Here is a 12,119-nt window from a genome sequence, read left to right on the forward strand (position 1 = left end):
AAGGGATATGGTAGATGCTCTCAAATGGAGGCCTTCACATAGTCCTGTGCCATAATTAACCCCCTCCGCCCTAAAATAAAGACCTTGACGAACATGATGATCATAGCCGACTCTACCTTTGAGGACACCTTGACAGTAGCGACTGGCTACCCTGACCAGAATTCCTGGTTGGAGTTGATGAGGTACAACGCTAACAAGAGCAACAAGTCTAACTGTTGCGTGTGCGGTAGTGCACGACCACACTCGGGGATGGTCCCTCTGAATCTCCCTGTAGATGCTGAAAAGTGTTTCCTTAGTTTGATCGTTAGCACTTCCACCAATTAAACTGTTTGTGAGAAGTGAAAAAAGGAATACTCTATAACTACTTAAGTGTTTTGCACCGGAGAGGGTATTACTGACTACCCTGGAAACTACACCTGCCATGCAAACAGGCAGGGTGGAGGGAGATTTTTGGGGAACTCACTAACAGGTATTTCCCCTCCTATCATACCGTAGGAGGAGCATGGATGCAGGATTGGGTCCAGTCCTTAGGAGACATTTACTGGCTTTGTGGAGACATGAGGTGGAGGACCCGGCTGGAAGATAATTGGACAGGGGAGTGTGCCTTAGTAAAGCCCTTATGCCCCTCCACATCCTGTCAGACAACATTGAGGATAATGAGGTTACCCCCCAATAGTTACTTTATCTCGATCCAACTCTGCTGTGTTCTGTGGTTTTCTTGTCATGTTGGTCTATCCTTGTTTTCTGCATAGGTACGGCGGTTCCTTCCCGTCTTGTCACTAGGTAGTGTAGGGTCAGAGTTGGCGGCCTGGACCTGTCCACCTTCAGGGCTATCTCCAGGAGGGACATTGGTGTGGGTGAAGATCAGGGAGTCCCACGCCGTGCGTACCTGTGCACAATACTAGTATTGTAACATTACACTAGAGCGAGGAGAGAGGCTCCTGGTGGTAGTTTTGACCTACACGTGTACATTGACGTCATAGGACAGCCAAGGGGGGTACCTGACGAGTTCTGAAAATTAGAGACCACGTTAAAGCTAGATTCGAGTCCATTTTTCTGATCATTATGGTAAATAAAATGTTGACTGGATTAATTATGTTTATTATAATTAGCAGCGGTTTATAAATTACACTAGAGATGCCTTATAGCGAGTAGTCGACCAATAGGACCTACCTCGACTATGACTTTTCAAAATAGAATGACCTTAGATATGATTTTAGCTAAAAAGGGGGGTGTCTGTAAGATGATAGGGGAGACTTGTTGTACCTACATCCCAGACAACACGTGACCCGCGGGTAAAGACGCAGTTGCCATTAGGAAGCTGACCGCACTAACTAAAAAGAGCTAACCTTTGGGACCAGTACTTTCCATGGATGAGCGGGTGGCAAAGGATCCAGGCTCATATGGGCGTCGCAGTTGTATGTGAACTGATTATCTTTTCCGTTCTAGTCTGCTGTGTTATCCCCTGTGTCAGAGAGACCTGTGAAACTGATGCTGGAACAGCCGCTCCCACAATGAGTTTGCTGGATGCATCCCCAGAAGGAGTGGACAAGTCCTACACCCCCTTGAAGACCCTAAATTGAACCTTGAACGTGCTCCGGTTATAGGCTCACGTGCAGAGAACTGTGAAAATTTGACGGGAAGGGTTAGAGGATAGACATTTTAAGGGGGGATTGTAGTAGACATGATGATTAGTTAGCGTAAAATGTCTATTGATTTGTACTAAACTAGAAGTATTATGCAGCTGTAGTGACTTTAACTCTGTAGAGGCTAATGGCTGCATAATTTCATTAGGGTAATTGCTGGACAATGGCATGGTGAAAGATGTGTGGTATAAGGTTAGCCTAATACAAAGTTCCACAAGCAGCCTCTAAGAGTTAAAGTCACAATATTATGTATACCTGTATTCATTATTGTGTGCTACCCCAGCCCTACCTTCCCCCACACCGAAACTCCCACCCATACTGAAACTTCTTAAACAAAGACTGCCATGTACACTGAAATTCCTTCAGCTTGACTGCATGCTGAGGGGACAAAGTCCACACTACACTGGACTTGAGAGAAGGTGGGCAGGGAGGCAGGGAATTCTATATGACCCAGCGAATAAGAATATATATATGTTACTGATGTAATCTGCTAAACGCCCATAAAGGGCAGGTATTACGTGTTTCAATAAATTGAGGCTTCTGGGGGTCGTATGCTCAGAACCATATTGGACATGAGACTGATATCTTGCGTCTAACTCGGGGCAGTGTGCGCATACTGCATTATACACAATTAGGAAGCTACAGAATACCCTGAAGCCTGCTGGAGAAAAACATATTCCAGTTCAGCTAATGCAGAGCTCGTTATATTCGTGATGATCCGCTGGCACTAAGCGGTGAAACACATTGAAGTTATTTAAATATATGAGAGCTGAAAATTAAAAAACATCTGAGTTCTAAGCTAAAGTATATTTATTAAATAAATCCCAAAAAAACAATAATCGGCACTATATAGAAGCTACGATAATTATATAGTATATATAAATAGTATATAGTATATATATAAATAGTGATATCATCAAGGTAGGAAGACCTGTTGGTATCTTCAACGGGCTTATATACCTTGAGTATGAGATGTAATCGCAATTGGAATGAACAGGTTCTGTTGTTTTCTCTTAACAAGTTCCAGCCTTTAAGCCTTGATGCTAGAAGCTCTGATTGGGATTTTGTTAGGTTCAGGTCACGAACTAAATCGTTAAGGTCAGCCTGGCTTAATATGTGTAGTTCTGAAGAACTTTCTGTGAAATCTGGATCGTTCTCTTCATTAGGCATATCCTCTGCCTCAACATGAACATGGTCCTCCTCCACCATGTTTAGACAACATGTCTCCGGGGTTACGGGAATGGGTAGCTCTGTGCTGTGAGGGACCGGCCTAATGGCCGAGGGTGTGTTGGAATAGTGTACAGAATTTTTCAACTTACTTGAAATTCTAGTGATTTTGGTAATGCAGCAATAGCAGTCCGACAAGTGATCCTTTGGCTCTTTCTATACCATTGGAACGGCAAAGACTTCTTTCTTAACCAACTTGCAAGCAAAGTAGCACAGGACGCACAACATATATATATGGAGCCCAAGACTTGTCCTCGTCTAGAATCTTGCAACCAAAATATAGTTCGGAACTTTTGCAAATCAATGGCGTTAATTTTTTTCTTTTCGATTTAAATGTGACCTCCCCACAAGCATAACTGAAATTGTCAGGATGATTCAAGCAACGCCGAGAGATTTTCAGAAACAAGATCACAAAAAAGCAGAAAAACTGAACTGAAAAGCAATCAGGTGAGAAATGAAGCTTCTCCTTCTACACAAGCATCTAGGTAAAATAGCACGACCAGCAGTAATGGCGTCTGGAAGTACAATAACTCATTTCTCTTATCTCCACGCCCAGGCTTGCCGTTATTGGCGTTGTAATGCATGTTGGTCGAGGAGCAGAATTTGGACAGGTTCGTCAGGAATTCCCTAGAATTAATCAGATTAGGCAAGTTTTAATGGTCATAATATCTATTATTGGGCTAAAAATTTGATTTTTCAAGTATAGAGTATTAAGGCTGGTTAGGCTAACCTGCAACAATGGAAAATGCAATTGCGGAAAACTGGTGCCTGATGGACGATTTCTGGCGACGGATTCTGAATTAACATCGAAAAATACATAAGAAACAGTACTCTGCGTCCAAGAAACAAAAACTTTATTTACCAGTGCTATCACTCCTGTATAAAATATAGGAGCGATAGTCGGGCAGTAGTCCATGGGACAGTCATCCTGTTTAACGTGGGACGACAACTTTTAAGGTTATTAGCAGAGTGGAGAGCATGGATAGGCATAGTATTCAGAGATGAGGGAGGAGATACAGGGAGATGCAGCACTGGGGAGAGCTTTATAGATGAGTGACGAGTATAAATTGTATTCTGTAGTGGAAGGACAACCAGTGCAGGGATTGGCACAGAGGAAGGCATCGGTGCAGTGACTGGCACAGAACAAAGGCATTGTATAGTGACTGGCACATGACAGAAGCACAGGGTTGAGGCATCAGAGCACTGACAGGCACAAGATGGAGTAATCAGTTCAGTGACTGGCACAGGGTGCAGGCATCAGTGTAGTGACTGGCACAGCATGGAGGTATGGGTGTAGTGGCTGGCACAGGATGGAGGAGTAGGTGTAGTGACTGGCATATGGTGGAGGCATCGGTGCAGTGACTGGCACAGGACAGAGGTGTCGTGCAGTCACTGGCATAAGGTTGAGGCATCTGTATACTGACTAGCAGAGGGCTAAGCCATCAGGGCAGTGACTGGCACAGGATGGAAGAATCTGTGTAGTGACTGGCACAGGATGGGGACATTGGTGCAGTGACTCAGAGTGAGGGCATCAGCAGAGAAAACGGCATAGGGCTAAGGTATCGGAGCAGTGACAGGCATAGGCATCAGTATAGTGACTGTCACAAGGTGGAGGCATCAGTGAAGTGACTGGCAAAGAGTGGGGACATAGGCACCAACTGGCACAGAGCAGAGGCATCAGTATAGTAAAAAAGGAAAAAAAATGAATAGGGGCTCACCTCACCAGCAGTGCCTCCAGTATAGGGGAAAAAAACAATATCTGTTTCCCAGCAGGAGCTCCGTCCTTAGATGGCCATTGGCAATCGGCTAAACTTCTTGAGAGAAACTGTAGATATGGAGGAGGGCTTCAACCATTAAAACACGTAACTTTATTGATTAAAAGGCATACATCTAACAGGTAAATGCTGAACGCGTTTCGGCCAGACAGTGGCCTTTGTCAACAGCTGAAAAATGTAGTTAACACATAACTTTTATAGCAAGATACAAATCTATGCCCCTGATTAAAAGGAACAGAGTACCTGTGTTAGTCAGCCCAGTGGAGAGAATGAGTCCCTGAGTGGGTGTGTTCAAAGTATAATACTGACACCTGTTAAGTCATGAGAGCTGGGGGGTAAATTTCAGGGGGTTAGTATAAAACAAAAGGTAGGGAGGAAAGCCAGGCATAGGAACGAATAAAGATAGTAGTAATCATGTATATAAGGATGTAAAAAAACGCCATAGAGATAGTATACATGAGCATATATAATATATGCACTATACATACTCTAAGTAGGAAACTCCGATGTCAGATAACAAACATAATTCTAAACATAGGGTATCACTGGATCAGATCTATAACATATATATATATGTTTCAATATGGTGTTTTAAGTCTATATTGCAAATTGAAAAATTAATGCCTTTTAGGTCATAGGAACTGAACACAGAATTGGCTGGAAAAAAATTTTCATTACTAGACATAAGGTAGGATAAATGGAATTGCAAACAAAAATTTTTTAAAAAATTTTTGCTGACTGAAAAAAGGTGGAGGCATCAGGGCAGTGACTGGCACAGGATGGAAGAATCTGTGTAGTGACTGGCAGAGGCATCGGTGCAGGGGCTGGCACAGGATGGGGACATCGGTGCAGTGACTCAGAGTGAGGGCATCAGCATAGAAACCGGCATAGGGCTAAGGTATTGGAGCAGTGACAGACAGAGGCATCAGTATAGTGACTGTCACAAGGTGGAGGCATCAGGGCAGTGACTGGCAAAGAGTGGGGGCATAGGCACCAACTGGCACAAGGCAGAGGCATCAGTATAGTGACTGTTGCAGGGTGGAGGAATTGGTGCAGTGACTGTCATCAGGTGGGGGTATAGGCACCAACTGGCAGAGAGCTGAGGCATCTGAGCAGTGACAGGCATCAGTGTAGTGACTGGCACAGGATGGAGGCATCATACAGTCACTGGCATAAGGCTGAGGCATCAGAGCAGTGACTGCAACAGGGCGCAGGAAGCTGTGTAGTGACCGGCATAAGGTTGAGGCATCGGGGTAGTGACTGGCAGAGGGCTGAGGTAGTGGTGCAGCGACTGACACAGGGTGGAGGCATGGGAGTAGTGACTAGCACATGGTGGAGGCATTGGTGTGGTGGCTAGCAGAGCGGAGGCATCAGAGCTACGGGTGAGACAGGCAACTGACTGTAGGCGGTGACGGTAAGATAGCAGTCACATGACCCACGGCGTGTGGATCAAGACAGATGGTGATGTACAAGAAAAAACTGTCATAAACACGGCTGTCAAGTGCTCTTCATCCAAGGAGTTGGCGGTCCCATGTAACAGGCTCATACAAGATAGGCGTTGTGCAGTCTGGTCGCCTCGGCAGCTCTACCTCCCAGCATGCTCACTGCGCACCACCCCAGATCGGGCAGGAGAGTGTGAGGGACACCGCACACCAGCAGATCTTGTTGCATTTTTTTCTTTGGAACTCTGTTATTTCCCCAGTATTTCAGGAATTTGCGACAATTTTACAGGATGGCGGTGATTCCGCGTCAGGAAGCTTCTCTGCAGTGACTTTTATCTTGTGGGACCTTGAAGGATGAGTGGTTTTAGCAGATGCAGTGCTCCCGCCGGGTAGAGATAACGCTGTAAGGCAGGACTGTCCACCGTGTGGAGGGTCCCGTGGACATGTGGTGTGGCTGGACTGCGTCGCTCTCGTCGGGCAGGAATAACAATCTGAAGCAGGACTGTCCACCCTGTAGAGGGTCCCATGGACGTGTGGTGTGGAGTGGCTGGGCTGCGGCGCTCCAGCCGGGTAGTGATGACACTGAGGCAGGGCTGTCCGCCGTGTGGAAGGTCCCATAGAAGTGTGGTGGCTGGGCTGCAGCACTCCCGCTGGGTAGAGGTAACACTGTGAGACAGGACTGTCCGCCAGGTGGAGGGTCCCATGGACACATGGGGTGGCTAGGCTGCGGCACTCCCGACGGCTACTGATAACACTGTGAGACAGGACATTCAGCAGTGTCGAGGGTCCTGCGCACGAGTGGGGTGGATTGACTGGGATACGGTGCTCCCGCCGATCGGAAGGTCCCGTGGATGTATGGTGTGGGGTGGTTGGGCTGTAGCGCTCTCGCAGGGTGGAGGGTCCCCTGGACGTGTGGTGTGGCTGGGCTGCGGCGCTCCCGCCGAGTAGAGATAACACTATGAGGCAGGCATGTCCGTCGTGTGGAGGGTCCCATGGATGCGTGGGGTGGCTGGGCTGCGGCACTCCCGCCAAGTGGAGGGTCCCGTGGACGGGTGGTGGCTGGACTGCGGCGCTCCCAACAGATGGCGGGTCCCATGCACGGGTGGTGTGTAGTGGGTGGGTTGCGGCGCTCCCGCCAGGTAGAGATAACACTGTGGGGCACCACTGTCAGCGGTGTAAAAGGTGCTGCGGATACGTGGAGTGGTTGGGCCGCGGTGCTCCAACCAGGTGGAGGTTCCCGCAGATGCGTGGGGTGGCAGGGCTGAAGCACTCCCACCGGGTGGAATCCATGGACATGTGGGATGGCTGGACTGCAGCACGCCTGCCAGGTGGAGGGTCCCATGGACGGGTGGAGTGGGGTGGCTGGGCTGCAGCGCTTCCAACCTGCAGGAATAACACTGTGAGGCAGGGCTGTGGAGGATCCCGTGGAAGTATGGTAGCGGTAGTGCGGCGCTCCCGCCAGGTGGAGGGTCCCATGGAGGGGTGGGGTGGCTGGGCTGTGGCGCTCCCGCAGGCTAGTGATGACATTGTGAGGCAGGCATGTCTGCCGTGTGGAGGGTCCAGTGGACACGTGGGGTGGGGTGCTTGGGCTGCGGCGCTCCCACTGGGCCCAGATAACGCTGCGAGGCAGGACTGTCAGCGGTGTGGAAGGTCCTGTGGACGTATGGGGTGGAGTGGCTGGACTGTGGCACCCCCGCCGGGCCGGGATAACACTGTAAGGCAGGGCTGTCCGTTGTGTGGAGTGTCCCGAGAACATGTCAGGTGGCTGGGCTGCGGGGCTCCCACCAGGTGTAGGGTCCCGTGGACGCGTGGGGTGGCTGGGCTGCGACATATGGTGGTTGTACTGCAGCGCTCTGCCAGGTGGAGGCTCCAATGGATGGGTCATGGCTGGACTGCGGGGCCCCTGCCAGGTGGAGGGTCCTGCAGACGGGTGGTGTGGGGTGGCTGGGTTGCGGCGCTCCCACCGGGCAGGGATAACACTGTGAGGCAGGACTGTCCGCAGTGTGGAGGGTCCCATGGACGCGTGGGGTGGCTGGGCTGCGGCGCTCCCACTGGGTGGAGGGTCCCGTGGACGTGTGGGGACTGTACTGCGGCACTCCTGCCAGGTGGAGGGTCCTGCGGACATGTGGTGTATTGTGCTTGGGTTGCGCCGCTCTCACCTGGCAGGAATAACACTGTGAGGCAGGGCTGTCTGTCGTATGGAGAGTCCAGTGGACGTGTGGTGGCTGGGCTCTAGCGCTCCCGTCGGCAGGAGGGTCCCGTGTATGTAGTGTTTGGGGTGGCTGGTCTGTGGCACTCCTATCAAGTGTGGGATCCCGTGGATGTGTAGTTTGTGGTGGCTGGGCTGTGGCACCCCCGCAGTGTGGAGGGTCCCGTAGACAGGTGCTGTGGGGTGGTTGGGCTATGGCAGTCTCGCCAGGTGGAGGGTTCCGTAACCGTGTGGTGGGTGGGCTGTGGCAGGCCTGGGTTATGGAGGGTCCCATTGACGTGGTGGCTGGGCTGTGGCGCTTCCATCGGGTGGAAGGTCCCGTGGACGCGTGGCATGGCCGGGGTGCGGCGCTCCCGCTAGGTGGAGGGTCCCGTGGAGGTGTGGTGGCTGTAATGCAGCGCTCCCACCAGGTGGAGGGTGGGGTGGATGGGTGGTGGCTGGGCTCTAGCGCTCCCGCCGGGAGGAGGGTCCCGTGTATGTAGTGTTTGGGGTGGCTGGGCTGTGGCACTCCTGTCAGGTGTGGGATCCCGTGGATGTGTAGTCTGGGGTGGCTGGGCTGTGGCACCCCCGCAGTGTGGAGGGTCCTGTGGACGTATGGGGTGGAGTGGCTGGGCTGTGGCACCTCCGCCGGGCAGGGATAAAACTGTGAGGCAGGGCTGTCCGTCATGTGGAGGGTCCCATGGACGCGTGGGGTGGCTGGGCTGCGGCGCTCCCACTGGGTGGAGGGTCCCGTGGACGTGTGGGGACTGTACTGCGGCACTCCTGCCAGGTGGAGGGTCCTGCGGACATGTGGTGTATTGTGCTTGGGTTGCGCCGCTCTCACCTGGCAGGAATAACACTGTGAGGCAGGGCTGTCTGTCGTATGGAGAGTCCAGTGGACGTGTGGTGGCTGGGCTCTAGCGCTCCCGTCGGCAGGAGGGTCCCGTGTATGTAGTGTTTGGGGTGGCTGGGCTGTGGCACTCCTATCAAGTGTGGGATCCCGTGGATGTGTAGTTTGTGGTGGCTGGGCTGTGGCACCCCCGCAGTGTGGAGGGTCCCGTAGACAGGTGCTGTGGGGTGGTTGGGCTATGGCAGTCTCGCCAGGTGGAGGGTCCCGTAACCGTGTGGTGGGTGGGCTGTGGCAGGCCTGGGTTATGGAGGGTCCCATTGACGTGGTGGCTGGGCTGTGGCGCTTCCGTCGGGTGGAGGGTCCCGTGGACGCGTGGCATGGCCGGGGTGCGGCGCTCCCGCTAGGTGGAGGGTCCCGTGGAGGTTGGTGGCTGTACTGCAGCGCTCCCACCAGGTGGAGGATAGGGTGGATGGGTGGTGGCTGGGCTCTAGCGCTCCCGCCGGGAGGAGGGTCCCGTGTATGCAGTGTTTGGGGTGGCTGGGCTGTGGCACTCCTGTCAGGTGTGGGATCCCGTGGATGTGTAGTCTGGGGTGGCTGGGCTGTGGCACCCCCGCAGTGTGGAGGGTCCTGTGGACGTATGGGGTGGAGTGGCTGGGCTGTGGCACCTCCGCCGGGCAGGGATAACACTGTGAGGCAGGGCTGTCCGTCATGTGGAGGATCCCATGGACCCGTGGGGTGGCTGTGCTGTGGCGCTCCCACTGGCTGGAGGGTCCCATGGACATGTGGTGGCTGTACTGCGGTGCTCCCGCCACGTAGAGATAACACTGTGAGGCAGGACTGTACGCAGTGTGGAAGGTCCATGGACGTGTGGTGTGGCCGGACTGCGGAGCTCCCGCTGGGTGGAGGGTCCCGTGGAGGTGTGGTGGCTGTACTGCAACGATCCCGCCGGGTGTAGGGTCCCATGGAGGCGTGGGGTGGCTGGGCTGTGGCGCTCCCGCCGGCTAGTGATGACACTGTGAGGCAGGCATGTCTGCCGTGTGGAGAGTCCCGTGGACACGTGGGGTGCTTGGGCTGCAGCGCTCCCGCTGGGCATGGATAGAGCTGTGAGGCAGACCTGTCAGCGGTGTGGAAGGTCCTGTGGGCGTGAAAGGTGGAGTGGCTGGGCTGTGGCACCCCCGCCGGGCAGGGATAACATTGTGAGGCAGGGCTGTCCGTCGTGTGGAGGGTCCTGTGGACATGTGGTGTGGAGTGGCTGGGCTGCGGCCCTCCTGCTGGGCAGAAATAACACCGTGAGGCAGGACTGTCCGCAGTGTGGAGGGTCCTATGGACGCGCGGGGTGGCTGGGTTGCGGGCACTTCCACTGGGTGGAGGGTCCCGTGGACATGTGGTGGCTGGACTGCGGCGCTCACTTTGGGAGGAGGATCCCATGGATGTGTAGTTTAGGGTGGCTGTGCTGTGGCGGTTCCCGTGGACGTGTGGGGTGGCTAGGCTGTGGCAGTCTCACTGGGTGGAGGGTCCCGTGAACGTGTGTTGGGTGGGCTGTGGCAACCCTTGGGTGTGGAGGGACCCATGAATGTGTGGTGGCTGGGCTGTGGCGCTCCCGTCGGGTGGAGGGTCCCATGGACGTGTGGTTTGGGGTGGCTGGGCTGTGGCAGTCTCATCAACTGAAGGGTCCCATGGACGTGTGGTTTGGGGCGGCTGGGCTGAAGCGCTCCTGTGGAGTGGAGGGTCCCGTGGACGTGTGGTTTGGGGTGGCTGGGCTGTGGCAGTCTCGCCGGGTGTAGGGTCCCGTGGACATGTTGTGAGTGGGCTGTGGCAGTCTCGTCGGGTGTCGAGTCCTGTGGACATGTGGTGGGTGGGCTGTGGCACCCCTGTGGTGTGGAGGGTCCTATGGACGCGTGGGGTGGCTGGGCTGCGGGCACTTCCACTGGGTGGAGGGTCCCGTGGACATGTAGTGGCTGGACTGCGGCGCTCCCTTCGGGAGGATCCCATGGATGTGTAGTTTAGGGTGGCAGTTCCCGTGGACGTGTGGGGTGGCTGGGCTGTGGCAGTCTCACTGGGTGGAGGGTCCCGTGAACGTGTGTTGGGTGGGCTGTGGCAACCCTTGGGTGTGGAGGGACCCATGAATGGGTGGTGGCTGGGCTGTGGCGCTCCCGTCGGGTGGAGGGTCCCGTGGACGTGTTGTTTGGGGTGGCTGGGCTGTGGCAGTCTCAACTGGAGGGTCCCATGGACGTGTGGTTTGGGGCGGCTGGGCTGAGGCGCTCCTGTGGGGTGGAGGGTCCCGTGGATGTGTGGTTTGGGGTGGCTGGGCTGTGGCAGTCTTGCCAGGTGTAGGGTCCCGTGGACATGTGGTGGGTGGGCTGTGGCAGTCTCGCCGGGTGTCGAGTCCTGTGGACATGTGGTGGGTGGGCTGTGGCACCCCTGTGGTGTGGAGGGTCCCGTGGACGTGTAGAGTAGGATAGCTGTGCTGCGGCACCCCCAGGCAGGGATAGCACTGTGAGACTGAGTTGTCAGCAGTGTGGAGGGTCCAGTGGATGTGTGGTTTGGGGCGGCTGGGCTGAGGCGCTCCTGTGGGGTAGAGGGTCCCATGGATGTGTAGTTCGGGGCGGCTGGGCTAAGGCACTCCTGTGGGGTAGAGGGTCCCGTGGACGTGTAGAGTGGGGTGGCTGTGCTGAGGCACCCCCAGGCAGAGATAGCACTGTGAGACAGAGCTGTCAGCAGTGTGGAGGGTCCCGTGGATGTGTGGTGTAGCTGGGCTGTGGCACCGCCGCGGTGTGGAGAGTCCCGTGAACTGGTGGTGGGTGGTGGCTGGGCTGGATCCATTAACATGGCGTCCTCCCGCCATTTGGCGGCATCCCCGTCTCCTCACCCCGCGTATCTGACGCTGTATCCGCCGACATATCCGGCTCCCAACAAAGCACCGCAACTTTCCACATCACTGAACTCTCTAGCACACAGCAGGGAGCGGAGGACGCCACAGCCGCTCGTCCA

At 54.4% G+C, this 12,119-nt stretch overlaps 1 long non-coding RNA gene across 2 annotated transcripts; it reads right to left on the reverse strand.

Annotated features, from left to right (window-relative positions):
- Window positions 1-2,477: 2,477 nt before the first annotated feature.
- Window positions 2,478-12,113, reverse strand: LOC136580591 (uncharacterized). Of its 2 annotated transcripts, XR_010786981.1 has the most exons (4): window positions 11,998-12,112; window positions 4,592-4,698; window positions 3,604-3,668; window positions 2,478-3,500 (listed from the first exon to the last, which is right to left on the reverse strand). It is a non-coding gene; the product is annotated as an uncharacterized lncRNA (long non-coding RNA). The 2 variants fall into 2 exon arrangements; XR_010786980.1 differs by having other exon boundaries at window positions 4,592-12,113.
- Window positions 12,114-12,119: the final 6 nt, after the last annotated feature.

Source organism: Eleutherodactylus coqui, chromosome 10 (genome assembly GCF_035609145.1).
Source record: "Eleutherodactylus coqui strain aEleCoq1 chromosome 10, aEleCoq1.hap1, whole genome shotgun sequence".
Taxonomy (NCBI): Eukaryota; Metazoa; Chordata; class Amphibia; order Anura; family Eleutherodactylidae; genus Eleutherodactylus; species Eleutherodactylus coqui.